The sequence below is a fragment of the Trachypithecus francoisi genome, unplaced genomic scaffold (assembly GCF_009764315.1).
Source record: "Trachypithecus francoisi isolate TF-2019V2 unplaced genomic scaffold, Tfra_2.0 Lachesis_group4, whole genome shotgun sequence".
Taxonomy (NCBI): Eukaryota; Metazoa; Chordata; class Mammalia; order Primates; family Cercopithecidae; genus Trachypithecus; species Trachypithecus francoisi.
In genome coordinates, this window is record NW_022681469.1 from 39239719 (window position 1) to 39255444 (window position 15726).

Below are 15726 nucleotides of genomic sequence, written 5' to 3' on the forward strand. Positions count from 1 at the left end.
AAAATAATGACATCAATTTTCCTTGTAAAATATTGATGCAAAAACCATAAGCAAAATGCAGCATAATAAAATTAAACCAAGTTTGATATATCATGATGCTGTAAAGATAATAATAATACAAGGTTGCTTTACAACAAATGAAATCTATAGAAACAAAAATATATTCTACACGTGATTTTCTCTCCTTCCACTTCCCAGTAACAATTTTCTCACTTCCTTTGAACTCTATCAGCAGCATCCTCAAGTCCAGATTTCTACAACCTGTTCAAGACAGTTTAGGCATACTCAGTCATGCTCCAGGACTTTATATCTGCCATCACCTTCTGCATGGTTCCAAAGCCACACCTGTATTTTAAGTATTAAGGTAGCAATCTCACTTTTTGGTATCAAAATAGTTTTCTGTTGCTGCCTAAATAAATTACTGAAACTGTAATAGTTGAAAACACTACACAGTTATTATTTCACTGATTGAGAGAGTCTACTGTCAATACCAAGCACAGCTGAATCCTCTGCTCAGAGGTCTTCAACTGAAGGCCACGCTTTCTCATTATGGTCTCTTTTTTCTCTAACCAGCAATGAATTTCTAGTGAGTCAGCCAGGGAAACAAAGACTGTCACAAGGTCACAGAATCATGGGAGTGATCTTTTCTCATCACTACTATATTCTTTTGGTTAAAAGCATGTCACAGTTTTTACCATACTAAAGAGGAGTTTCACAATTACTAGGATACAGGAATCATTTGGAATCATTTTATGGCATGACTGCCACACCTTCGAAATCCAATTTTCTGAGATTTTCAAACTTGAATGGGTGTGTTGAATTTTGTCAAAGGCTTAGCGTATACATTAACTGTATCTATCTTATAATTTTTCTTATCATTAAGGTGGTAAAAGTGCAACAAACTTATCATCCTAAGATAAACCTGACTTGATCAAGATGTGTTACATATTCATAGAATTTAGGGTTTTATCTGAAATTTTCATTGAGGCTTTTTGAACTACATCCTTCAGAATTATTTTTCTTATGATATCTTTCAGGACATTAATAACACATTTATGCTAGCTTTGTAAAATTAACTCTGGATATATTCCTTTTTTCTATGTTTTAAAAATTGTGTAGGGTTGACATTGATTCTGCTTTTAATTATTATTACAATTGACTACTGAAGTTAATAATTAAAATATTTTCAACTTATGATAGGTTTATCCAGATATAACTTAATCTATCCAGGAGCATCTGTAATTTGTTTAAATTTGTTTTACATTTTCTACATAGTTACTAAGTTTTGCATCTGTTGATCGATTAGTTATTGAGGAAGGACTGGTAAAATCTTCAATATTATTATAAATTTTTATTTAGTTGTGTCAATTTCTGTTTTCTGAACTTTGATGTTGTTTTAATAGATGTCACATCTTCCTATTAAACTGATCTTCCTATTATTATATAATGTTCATCTTTATCTCTTATGATACAATTTGCTCTGAAATTTACTGTGTTTCTGATAGGTTTGGCTCTGTGTTCCCCACGAAATTTCATTTGGAATTGTAATCTCCATAATCCCTATATGTGGAGGGTGGGACCTGGTAGGTGATTGGATCATGGGGGCAGTCCCGCTATGCTGTTCTCCTGATAGTTAATGAGTTCTCACGAGATCTGATGGTTCGATGTTTTTGACAGCTGCTCTTTCATATGCTCTCGCTTATCTGCCTCTATGTAAGACGTGGCTGCTTTCCCTTCCACCATGATTGTAAGTTTCCAGAGGCCTCCCAGCTGTGCAGAACTGTGAGTCAATTAAACCTCATTTCTTTAAAAATTAGTCAGTTTCAGGCAGTTTTTTATAGCAGTGTGAGAGCAGACTAATATAGTCTCTAATATTAAAATAGGAACACCAGGTTTTTAATGCTTGCAAGTTGCTAGGCATTTCTTTTTCCACTCAATTATTTTCGACATGTGTGTGTTTTTATTTAACCTTCATATTGTAAATGCAACATACAATTTATGTTGTGTTTGCTAAATAAATATTTATTCCATTTTAGAGTTAATTTTTAGATTTTGCTAGATTTAACTCTACCATCTTGCTAATAGTTTTCAATTTTCCATTCTGTTTTGTTTCTTTCTTCTTTCTTTTCTGTCTTTTTGGGGGCTTATCAAAAGTTTCTAGAGTCCCATTTTGTTTTCTGTATAACCTCCTTAGCTGTCACCTCATTTTATATCATTTTTAGTTGCTTTAGGGCTTATAATATGTATGCTTATCTTCTCAGAGACTGTGACCAGCTTGTCAAACTTCACACTTCACACCTGACATTTCACTCTTCTCTCTCCTCAAATTAATATTTCCCACTTCGAGTTTCCATTTCCTGCTTCTCACTTTCCAGGTTACCAATATAATATATTAGTATATTGTATTCTCTCATTCTATTTTCAGGCTCCACATCTTTTGTGTGACTGTCATATATTTTTAAATTTCATGTATATCTTGAATACCATTCTTACTGAATAATTATTTTTGCTTTAAGTAGTTGATTTTGTTTTAAGAAAATTATAAGTCTAAAGAAGTGTATTTTATTGTAATTATTTATTTATTATTTTTAATGTTCTTCATTCTTTCCTGTGGAAGTGATTTTCCATCTGGTATCATTTGTCTTCAACCTCAAGGGGACCAATTCAGATTAATTTTAGTGTACTACTTGAGCTTGCAATGAATAATCTGTTTATGTTATTTGAATATTTATTTAGAGTGCCACTTTTAAAACGTGTTTACCCCGATACATAATATTGAGATTACAGATTTTCTTTTTTACTTCAGCTGTTCAAGATTTTATTACATTGTCTTATCATGGAAAGTCAACTCTTGTTTCCTTTATCTATGACTGCTTAATTTTTTTTATTCATATTTGGTGTCCAGTTGTATGACTCCAGTGTGCCTAAGTTTGATTATCACTATGTATTTATCCTGCTTGGACAAGCAAATCAGTAATATTCACTAAATTTTGGAGGTGTTGGGCCACTATATCTTGAAACAATTTTCTCAGTTTGTTTTAATATGGCACTCCAATAACATTTAGGACAGACAATTTGATACTGTCTCATAAGTTACTGAAGCACTGTTAATTTACATTTTTCTCCTTTCTTTTCTTCAATTTTGATAATTGATATGTCTCCTAGTTGTTTGATTTTCTTTTGCCATTTCCATCTGTTAATAAGCCCATTCCATGAATTTTATTACTAATATACCACCTTTCAGTTCTATAATTTTCTGTTATTTTTGAGTAATTTTCATTACTTGCAGAAATTCTCTATCTTTTCACTCATGAATTTAGTTTTGTTTATTTTACCATGTTTTATATAATTATTGAAATATGCATACAGTATACACTTAAGTCACTCTTCTCTCATCTGGTTCATTTTAGGATCAAGGTCTATTTCCTGTTTTAAATTTTCTCAATTACAAATCATAATTTGATGCTTCTTCATAAGTCTAATTTTTGATGGAAGATTTGATATTTTGGATAATACATTGTAGAGACACTGTGTTTTCTAATTTTCTTGTAAATCATTTTAATTCTGAGTGTAGCAGGCAGTTCAGATACTGGATTATCAGTTTGAACTTGTGTAATTTTGTTTCTTTACTTGCTTTCCAAGCTCCTTTACCTTTATTGGACTCAACTCCTGAATTTTGTCAGAGTTTAGCTTTAGTCCTTCATAAAGCAAGTGTGGCATATATGATTTCTGCATTCTCAGCTCAGTGAGATAATTGTGCTCTGCTTGGATTCCATTTCTCTGTGTCACAATCTGCAAATTGTCTCCAGTCATGGAATTTTGATTGTAGGGATCACCTCATTTTCATTAGTGTCTATTCTTTCAAGAATCACAATTTCACACTGCCTATTGTCCATTTTTGGAAAACTCTAATTTTATTACACATTTTGTGCAATATTATGATTGTTTATGTTGGCAATACTAGTTTTTTCTTCCTAGCTAACGCAGAATCAGTTCATATTTTATAACTAATATTTATGACTCAATAAATCAATTCTTACTGTTTTCAGCAATTATGATTTATTGTCAACATTATCATTGATATAAATACATTTGTAAAATTAGGCAAAAATTATTATATTAATAATCACTATTATTATCACTTTTATGACACAGCATATCAGGAATCACAATAAAGTAGAAAATATTTTTCAGAATCCTGATAAAGTCTGTGTTTATTCTAAGGACTGATATCTACTCCTTTTACCTACTTCTTAAAGTGATCCCAAACCTTAGAGCAGACGGAGTAAGTTAGGTTAAATGGCATTTAATTTGTGGTGTCTTCTAGAGTGCTGTGTTGAGGGGCTCACTGAGGAAACATCCAGTATTATGAGAAGAGTTCATAACTCATGAGCAATGTGGGCCCAAAGGAGAATGTTGGTATACTGCATGTTTTTGTAATTATTGCATTGTTCATTTACATAAATTATGGAAAGAAAAATTCTCAATCATGCAAAAAATATTTTAGATATATTTTTAGCAGGATACTATATGCCACTTTATTACTGGATATTTCAAACCAATTGTAGGGTAGATAATTCTGCTCAGAATTATAAAGATCAACAATAAAAGACTGAAAGAATGATCACTCTTAGGAATAAAACGGCATATCAAGCAACATTAAATGTAAGGTTATACCAGGGCTTTTTGGTTCTGACTGAAGACGTCACTGTGCAACAAAGCCTATGTACATTGCCAGAATCTCTTTTTACATCTTTTGAGTGAATCCTGGTAAGGTGAATTTATGTTGCCACTTACCAACTGGTTGATATATAGACTATTGGGAATATGTTCAACTCCCAGGAGCTTGATGAAATGACTCAAGGAGTAGAAAATACTAAATAGTTTCACAAGCTGCTTATCATACTTGTTTGACCATTGGAGCCAGTTTACCAAATCTAGCAATGTACAATAAGAATATCCTGTATTTGTACAGCTCTATGTTATTTAAAATACATTATTACATACTAACATACTTTACTTTATATTGACCCTTAAAGTAAGTTGGCCAAGAATTATTATTCTCCCTTTAGAACTGAAAAGTTAAGTGATTTACACCAGGTCTCATAGCTGGTATAGTTCATAGCTGAGATTTCAGAGTCAAAATGCAATGGTGTTTCCTTTCTATGTGACTACCTCTTTAATGTAGCAAATATTTCCTTGCATTGACGCAGGAAAGAATTTCTTTGCTGCTGTGGTTTATTTACTATTGACCTTTAATTTAGCAGATAAGTGTTTCCAGTTCTTTCTGTGTATTCAGATGTCTACTTGAATGACACACTCATGGTCCTACTTTGGTATATTACAAGGAATGTTGACTGTCTTGTGTTTAACGAAGCAATCTCTGAAAAGTGCTCTGGCTAACAAGTTCAACATAAATACAAAATATTATTAGTATTATTATTGTGTAAATATTAAATATTTAATATCCCTTTTAAACATTCTTTCTCCCTCATGAAGCAACTATTACTTATAGCCTGTATGATATTTAAATAGCAGTTATTTTCCTTGGCTTTTTATTGTAGGGAACAATCCTGTCCATACAAATAATTGTGGTGTTAGAAAATTTAATTCTGGTTTTAGGATTAGAAAAAAAGGTATTCCACAATTTCTTGTACATTAGTTGGAACTCTGTGATGATGTGATCTGAAGGTAGGTTTAATATGTACATTTTTCATTACTTAAATAAAAAAAACCTAAAGTTGTAAATAGATTAATGACACATGTTTATGTCACTTAAAAAGATAAGCTTCCCTTACATGCACATACTTCAGAGTACTTAGAAGCTAAAATATAAAAATTTTCTTTATTAACTAAATTAAATTACCAAGATTGCAATTAGAAGCATTTGTTACTGTAATTATTATGTAAATTGTAATTGATAAATGTTGTAGGAAGTCAGGGACCCCGAACAGAGGGACCGACTGAAGCCATGGCAGAAGAACATAAATTATGAAGATTTCATGGACATTTATTAATTCCCCAAATTAATACTTTTATAATTTCTCACACCTGTCTTTACTGCAGTCTCTGAACATAAATTGTGAAGATTTCATGGACACTTATCACTTCCCCAATCAATTCTCTTATGATTTCCTATGCCTGTCTTTACTTTAATCTCTTAATCCGGTCATCTTCGTAAACTGAGGATGAATGTCACCTCAGGACCCTGTGATGATTGCGTTAACTGCACAAATTGTTTGTGGAACATGTGTATTTGAACAACATGAAATCTGGGCACCTTAAGAACAGGGTAACAGCGATGTTCAGGGAACAAGGGAGATAACCTTAAAGTCTGGCTGCTGTGGGCCGGGCGGAACAGAGCCATATTTCTCTTCTTTCAAAAGCAAATAGGAGAATGATCACTGAGTTCTTTTTCTCAGCAAGGAATAGCCCTGAGAAAGAGAATGTGTTCCTAAGGGGAGGCCTCTGAAATCGCCACTTTGGGAATGTCTGTCTTTTACAGTTGCAGATATGGGATGAAATAAGCCCCAGTCTCCTGTAGTGTTTCCAGGCCTATTAGGACGAGGAAATTCTCACCTAATAAATTTTGATCAGACCGGTTGTCTGCTCTCAAACCCTGTCTCTTGAGAAGATGTTATCAATGACAATGGGTGCCCAAAACTTCATTAGCAATTTTAATTTTGCCCCAGTCCTGTGATCTCACCCTGCCTCCATTTGCCTTATGATATTTTATTACCTTGTGAAGCATGTGATCTCTGTGACCCACACCCTATTCATACACTCCATCCCCATTGAAAATCACTAATAAAAACTTGCTGGTTTTGTGGCTTGGGGGCATCATGGAACCTGTTGACATGTGATGTCTCCCCCAGACACTCAGCTTTAAAATTTCTGTGTTTTGTACTCTACTCTTTCTCTTTATTTCTCAGACCAGCCAACAGTTAGGGAAAATAGAAAAGGGCCCAGGTGAAATATTGGGGGCTGAATTTCCCCCAATAGATAAAATTGAACTTTCTTTTAAAATATTATAGAGCAGATCTACTACTTTGTTTTCTTTTGTTATTAAACATCTATAGTATCTCCCTTGGAATTCATAGCATTAACTACCAACACTAATACAGTCAATTATTTGAGTGGAGGGAAGTAGAAAGTTTTGGGGGCATTCATATTTTTGTTAAAATCTCAGCTTTGCCACTGTCTACCATCTTAACCTGAAGCAAGTGATTTAATATCTCTGAACCAGTTTCATGATTTCCATTAAATAAAAAATAATATTTGCATTTAAGAGTTTCAATTGTGTATGAAAATATACAATATATGTAAAGTGCCTCTCATAAAATAAGCAGAACTATAGATATTATAATGTTTGGTACTGCTGACTAGTTGTATGACCTTTGAGAAACCAGAAATAAGATTATGTTTTCTGTTTCGACTTCCTAACCATTCAATAAAACCTGAAATGCCACCTGCCTCTTTTCTGCCTTGAAAGAATGAAAAAATGCAGACAATAGTTGCTGGTTTGATGCCCAAACCATTTTCTTAATTTGTCAGGGAGTTTATAATCACAATATGAAAAAATGAAAAATTATTTTTAACTCTTTGAAAGTACGGTGCTCTAATACAATGAATATATCACTATACCCCATTCTCCTTACCTTTTAACTGCAAGTAACTTTTAATCAGGCAAACCATGCTCTGGAGGATGTATATAATGCATATTTATAGCACATATCCATATACACAGACACATTCTGTATGTTATTTTCCTTGAATTTTCGAAGCAGATAATATTCATGGGGAAATATTTGGTGAATGCAAACATTATCATCATTATTTATAATAATAATAATAACTTTTTGGGATGGAGTCTCGCTCTGTCACTCAGGCTGGAGTGCAGTGGCACAGTCTCAGTTCACTGCAACCTTGACCGCCTGGGTTCAAGTGCTTCTCCTGCCACAGCCTCCCGAGTAACTGGGACTACAGTTGCAAGCCCCCATGTCAGGCTAAGTTTTGTATTTGTAGTAGAGAAGGGTTTCACTATGTGGGCCAGGGAGGTCTTGAACTCCTGATCTCGAGTGACCCACCCACTTCACTCTGCCAAAGTGTGATTATAGGTGTGAGATACTGTGCCCAGCCTGCAAACATTATTTTTATGTCTGCTATTAAAAAAGAAATTCTGCTAGCTAAAAATTAACAAAGAGCAAGGAAAATGCCTAGAATCTGCAATATAATAAATATTTCATGTAAGCATATGTTGTCTCATATTCCCAAGCAGTATTGTGTTATCCAGGAGCTAGAAAGAAAAAAGTTCCAGTGCAGCCTTGAGGCATGAATACCTTTTTTATCACATAAATGGGAAATCCATGTGTTTAACATAACCTGTTCTTACTCTAGGTGGGGAGCAATTTGAACTCAGTTTTTCTTTAGATGTTTAAATTTTTTTCATATATGACAGATTATTTTAAGAGAGGTTAATGAGATGCAATGATTGTAGTTATTTGCCTTTTAAAATTACTTCCTTATGAAACATTTGTAGCTACTTGTCCATATTTTAAACATTTCAATATTATAATTTCGGACATGAGTTGAAAAGAAAGTATTGATGTACTATCTTTAATTCAATTATAATTCCTCATATGAATACATTTTTTATAGCTCTCAATCTTGGCAACCAAATAATTCTCATTTTTATCCTATATGTGACCATTAATCATATGCTTATATTCAATACTTATTTAATTTTTATAATTTGTAAAAATGAATATAAATATATATTTCTACAATATACATCATATTTGTGCTCTAAGACTTTGAAAGCTATTCAATGTAAGTAATTTTTTATTCATTTATCACTTAATATTTATTTTGATTTATTTAACTCTTATGAAATATTTGTGATTATAAAATAACAGATTATTGTATATATCCTGATAATATATACATGTTGTGGGAAGTCGGGGACCCCGAACGGAGGGACCGGCTGGAGCCACAGCAGAGGAACATAAATTGTGAAGATTTCATGGACATTTATCAGTTCCCAAATAATACTTTCATAATTTCTTATGCCTGTCTTTACTTTAATCTCTTAATATTGTTATCTTCATAAGTTGAGGATGTGCGTCACCTCAGGACCACTGTGATAATTGTGTTAACTGTACAAATTGATTGTAAAACATGTGTGTTTGAACAATATGAAATCAGTGCACCTCAAAAAAGAACAGAATAACAGCGATTTTTAGGAAACAAGGGAAGACAACCATAACGTCTGACCGCCTGCAGGGTCAGGCAAAAAAAGTCATATTTTTCTTGCAGAGAGCCTATAAATGGACGTGCAAGTAGGAGAGATATTGCTAAATCCTTTTTCTAGCAAGGAATATTAGTATTAATACTCTGGGAAAGGAATGCATTCCTGGGAGGAGGTCCATAAACAGTCTCTCTGGGAATGTCTGTCTTATGTAGTTGAGATAAGGACTGAGACATGCCCTGGTCTCCTGTAGTACCCTCAGGCTTACTAAGGTGGTGAAAAACTCTGCCCTGGTAAATGTGTGGTCAGACGGGTTCTCTGCTCTTGAACTCTGTTTTCTATTATTTAAGATGTTTATCAAGACAATACGTGCACCACTGAACATAGACCCTTATCAGTAGTTCTGCTTTTGCCCTTTCCCTTGTGATCCTTGTTGGACCCTTATCAGTAGTTCTGTTTTTGCCCTTTGTCCTATTCCCTCAGTAGCATGTGATCTTTTTTAGACCCTTATCAGTAGTTGTGCTTTTTGCCCTTTGAAGCATGTGATCTTTGTACCTATTCCCTGTTCTTAAACCACCTCCCCTTTTGAAACCCTTAATAAAAACTTGCTGGTCTGAGACTCAGGTAGGCATTATGGTCCCATGGATATGTGATATCACCCCCAGTGGCCCAGGTTTAAAATTCCTCTGTTTGTACTGTCTCTTTTTATTTCTCACCTGGCCAACACTTACAGAAAATAGAAAGAACCTACATTGAAATATTGGGGGTGGGTTCCCCCAATATATACATTTACAAGAAAGATATGAAAACATTTATGAAACTTGACATTCCATACGTGTAAAAGTCACTTTAGTATTTTTCTTCAAAATAATGTAATTATTGAAATAATATGTGTATTAGTCCATTCTCACACTGCTGTAAAGACAAACCTGAAACTCAGTAATTTATTAAGAAAACAGGTTTAATTGGCTCATGGATGTGTGGGCTCTAAGGCTTGTTTCCAGGGAGACCTCAGGAAACTTACAAACATGGCAGAAGGCCAAGGGAAACAGGCATGATCTTCACATGGCCGGCAGAAGAGAGAGAGAGAGAGAGCAAAGTGGGGAGTACTACACACTTTCAACCAACCAGATCTCATAAGAACTCTACTATGAGACAGCACTAGGGGGATGGTGCTAAACCATTAAAAATCACTTCCACGATTTAATCACCTTCCACCAGGCCTCTTCTCCAATACTGGAAATTTCAATTCAATATGAGATTTGGGTGGGAACACAGAGCCAAACTGCATCAATATGCCATTCATTTAAAGAGAAAAATAGGCCAGGCATGGTGACTCACACTTGTAATCCCAGCACTTTGGGAGGCTGAGGTGGGCAGATCATGAGGTCAGGAGATTGAGACCATCCTGGCTAACATGGTGAAACCCCGTCTCTACTAAAAATACAAAAAATTAGCCTGGTGTGGTGGTGGGAGCCTGTAGTCCCAGCTACTAGGGAGGCTGAGGCAGGAGAATGGTGTGGTGGAGGCAGACAGAGTCACCTGGGCAACAGAGTGAGACTCTGTCTCAAATAAATAAATAAATTAATTAATTAATTAAATAAATAAATAAAGAGAAAAATATATATTAAAAATGTAAATTCTCTCAGTTTCCTGCCTCAATATGACCTTCTTCTTCAAAAGAGCCTCTCTGTGTGTGTGTGTGTGTGTGTATATATATATATATGTGTGTGTGTGTGTGTGTGTGTATGCATATACAATTTTTTTTTTTTTTTTTGAGATGGAGTCTCCCTCTGCCGCCTGGGCTGGAGTTCAGTGGCGTGATCTTGGCTCACTGCAACCTCTGCCTACTGGGTTCAATCAATTCTCCTGCCTCAGCCTCTTGAGTAGCTGGGATTACAGGCATGTGCCACCACGCCTGACTAGTTTTTGTATTTTTAGTAGAGACGGGGTTTCACCATGTTGGTCAGACTGGTCTCGAACTCCTGACCTCGTGATCCACCTGCTTCAGCCTCCTGAGGTGCTGGGATTACAGGCATGAACCACTGCACCTGGCCTATACAAATATTTTAACAATAAATAAGATATAATGCCTTATTCTATGCATCATTATTTTTGCTAAAAATAATACTGATTTACCTGATTCATTTTAATAGTTGAATTGCATTTTATAATATGGATACACTATGGTTACTTTGGCCAGTAACTGTGTTTTTACTTGTTTGCTCTTACAAAAATGATGCATGGTTTTAATGGCTATTTCCAAATGTATGAATGTCTTTACAATCTAAAAATTGTAACCATTTTTGTCACATGCCCTCCAAAAAATACTATAGCAATTTTAAACACTAGATATTATCAGACAATTATTTTTTTCCTAAACTTACAGTGGAAATTGTATTTTAGTTTTGCTTTAGCTTCACTTGACATGGCTATTAGTTAGACTTACTGTTTTTGCCTGGGTCAGCCATTTTCATTCCCATTTAATTTGCTCCTTATATACCATGTCTTAATTTCTATAGATATCTTCGTTCTTCTTGTTTAATCATAATAGTACTTTATATATAATGAATATTAATTTAACTTCATATTTATTGAAATTTTTATCCTCTATTCCTTATTTAAATTCATTAAATGCTATTGTTTTGCCATATGGAAGCTAAATTTCATATAGTCAAATCTATTAATTACTTCAGTTCACTTTTCTCTCTTTCCTATTATACTTAGAAAATACTCTCTCCAGACTTCTATTAGCATTTTCCTATATTTATTAAATTCTTTAAAAATGTTCAAGTTATGAAATATTTACGTTCTTAATGTTAGCACCAGAAAATAACAAATACATTTTCTTCTACCTAGGAGGAATAATAGCATATGTAAGGTTAAAACTCTATATCATTCTTAAACCACACTGGCTTAATTTTGATATAATTATATCATAGTTATGGTTTGTTAATTATAAATTCATTTATTACAAAAGTAGAATCCAGGAATCACATTTATGTTCTCATGGGTAAGAAAAAATGAAATATTTTCAGAAATATATATTGAGCACCTATTGTAAGTATATTAGGGTTCTCCAGAGAAACAGGGTGAGTTGACCAGTTAGAGACCCAGGAGAGCTGATGGGGTAGTTCCTCTCAAAAGGCTGGCAGTCTTGACCCAGGAAGAACCAATTTACGAATTTGAAGACAGGAAAGACCAATTGTTCCAGTTAAAGGGCAGTTAAGCAAGAGAAATTCTCTCTCACTTAGAGGAGGGTTAGCTTTTGTGATTTCTTCAGGCCTTCAACTGATTGGATGAAGCTCACCTGCATTAAGGAGGACGAACTGCTTTACTCAGTATACTAACTCAGAAGTTGATCTCAGTCAAAAACACCCTCACAGAACACAGAATAATGTCTGACTAAATATCTGGAAATCCTGTGGTCTCGTAAAGTTGATCTATAAAATTAATCATCACAGGAAGCCAGGTGCTCTTCCTAATGACAGTCACAAAGCAGAGAATAAAACAAAGCTTTACCACCCAGGGACCTCGGATGGCAGTCTGTGAGGGATGTGTGTGTGCATGTGTGTGTTTATGGGGGAGAGATATATGATAAACACATAAATATATATTCAACATAATCTCTCTCCTTCTTTCCCCTCCCTTTTTCTCTGTCTCTGTCTCTCTCTCTCTCTTTCCCCGTCTCCTCCTCTTTCTCTAATAGGGCAGAAACATTTCAACACAGATATTCATACATTTAATTTAAGGAGTGAGTCATGAAATTATCCATGGCAACAGAGTTTCTGATATGTGAAATAGAAAGTTCAAATGCCCTGTGTTTGGGAGTATGGTTGTTGAAACAGTGCACAGAGGAAGCAGTTTACAGGAGGCAGATTAAAAAAAGGCATTGCCAAAAACTAGTCTCTGGAAGAATAGGACTCAGAAATAACAATGACCTGGCCTAAGAAGCTATATGGTAGAAGTAAGATCTGGACTCAGTGGAAAGCAGAATAATCGTGTTAGTATGATGGCTTTGTGGACTCAGTGGAATGCAGACTGATCATGTTAGTATGATGGATTTCAAACATTACTTTGGCTTCATCAAAAACATGTAGGCTGCACATAAAGCCTCATGGCATTAAACACCAAGGGGTCTTTTAGTTTCAGCTGGACATTAGCTGAAACCAAAAGTTTATAAGACTATTATAGGCCACATTTGGTTCCAGTCTACGTAGGTGGATCTAGATTAGCAATTATAACATGCTCTTCTTTTTCAGTGAGTTTCCTTTGTAGTTGTCCGTATGATACATGATACATGGAGCTAAGATTCAGTGATGGGAGCTGCCTTGACTTGAAAATCTTATGCCTTGCAAAAGCCAAATATTTTCTTAAACCCCTAAATACATCTCTGGAAGGGGCATACTCAGATACAAGAGTCCCTACAAGTTAGTCACTGCATGAAGAGAATCCCAAATCATAATGCTTTCCTCAGGTAGACTCATTTATATATGCTTCTTCCCATCTACTCAGATAAAATTTACAAATCATGGATTATTTATTAAAAGTATTGTGTAATAATTTTGTTCACAATATTGTCCTTATATTGTTACAACAAGAATAGAATCAGTCAGTTAATGAAGGCCAAATTCTCATACCATTTTCAAAGAGACAAGTAGAATATAAGATCTTATTAAAATTTAAAAAGCAAACAAAAGTGGCCTCCATATCTGGCCATGATAGAATTAACTGGAAGCATATTTATCCTCCTGTCTTACACAACTGTAATAAATAAAGTAAAAGTTTTCATTCATTCAATAGGAGTCTCTGAATTTTTAAAAAAGGCAAAAAAAATCAAGGTGAGTTCGATGTTTCCCCAAATATATGTTTGTGGCATATGTCAAGTTCTTGGGAAATAAAAGCAGAGTATATGGTGAGGGAACCAAAAAATGTAGGTGAGCAAAACAGGATGGCAGTCTTACTGAGTTGAAAAAGTAGAGATTAAGGGTCAGGGCAGTTGAAGAGCTGGAGTTTGTGACAAAGCATACTAAAATTAGACAACTGTTCATCTTAAGCAGAGTTGAAACTCCAGAACTGCCATGCTGAAAGATGAAAGACCAAAAATAGATAAATATAAATGGCTATCTTTTTTCTTTTATTAATTTCTGTTAAAAAATGAATTTCCATCTATAATTCATAATGTATATATAAATAAAATATATCAATAGTACCATAGATTCATGAAAATGAATTATATTTTTGAAATAATCTTATTTTGCATAATATAGTCAAATATCACTTATAAATGTAGAAGCCAAATTTCTTAATCAATATTAGCAAATTTAATCCAGCAATATATAAAAATGACATTATATCATGATCAAGTGGATCACTCCAGGAATGTAAAGGCTTTTTGCTTTTTTTTGTTTGAAAATAGTGCACCCCATTAACAGGATAATAAACCATAACAAGCAAACAATAAAAATTAAAAGTTCAGTTTGAAACATCAGAAACAACTTTGAAAAACTTCTAACACATATGCATGATAAAAACTCTCAACTCTGTACTAATAGGGAACTTCATCCATCTAATAAAAGATATTTACAAAAAAGCTCAGATAATATACAGTTATAGAAAGTTATTATGTCATAAATTATATGGTGAAATATTGAATAACTTCCTTCATAGGCTGAGTTCAGGGGAAGAATGAATGCTCTCTTCTAGTCAACATTTTATACAATGAATTTAGTGAAATATTAAAACTGTCTACCATAAAACAGAAAATAAGGCAATGATGTTTGCTGTCTTTTATTCAAAACATCTGTTTAACATTATATTCAAATAAAAAAGTAAAATAACATTAATTTAAATAAACAAGTAAATATCAATGTATGTTAAAGATCTGATTTTTTTAGAAATTATGCTGGGCTATATAAAACTATCAGCACTAGTAAGTGAGTTTAGTTAGGTTGATAGATTCAAGCTAAGTATACAAATATATATTATATATCTACATACAATAGAAAACAATTAGAAAATAGAATTAATAGATCAATTCCATTTATAACATTATCATAAGTTTTAGAAATAGACTTGAAAGCTCTGAAATCTGAAACCATTAAATGTGAAAAATACTGAAATTTCAAAATATTGCTTACAATAAAATCCTAAATAAATACTTACCATTTTAATACATTAAGATAGTCAGTAATGATAACGTATCATTTTCCTACTTTTTGATTTATATACTCAATGCGAACTCATACAAAAACTTTGTAGAATTTTTTGACGGAAATTAACAAGCTCTTTCTCTAAGTATTTGAAAACATAAATGATCTCGAATAGTAATCAACATCTTTCTAATAACAGGACCTTGAGTCCTGTCACCAACAAACTACAATCATTTCCTTCAACTATATACTGCTAGTCTTCTTGTTAACAATCATGACCTAAGAAGTTCAAATAACATTGCAGTGAGAAATATGTAAATGTGGTGT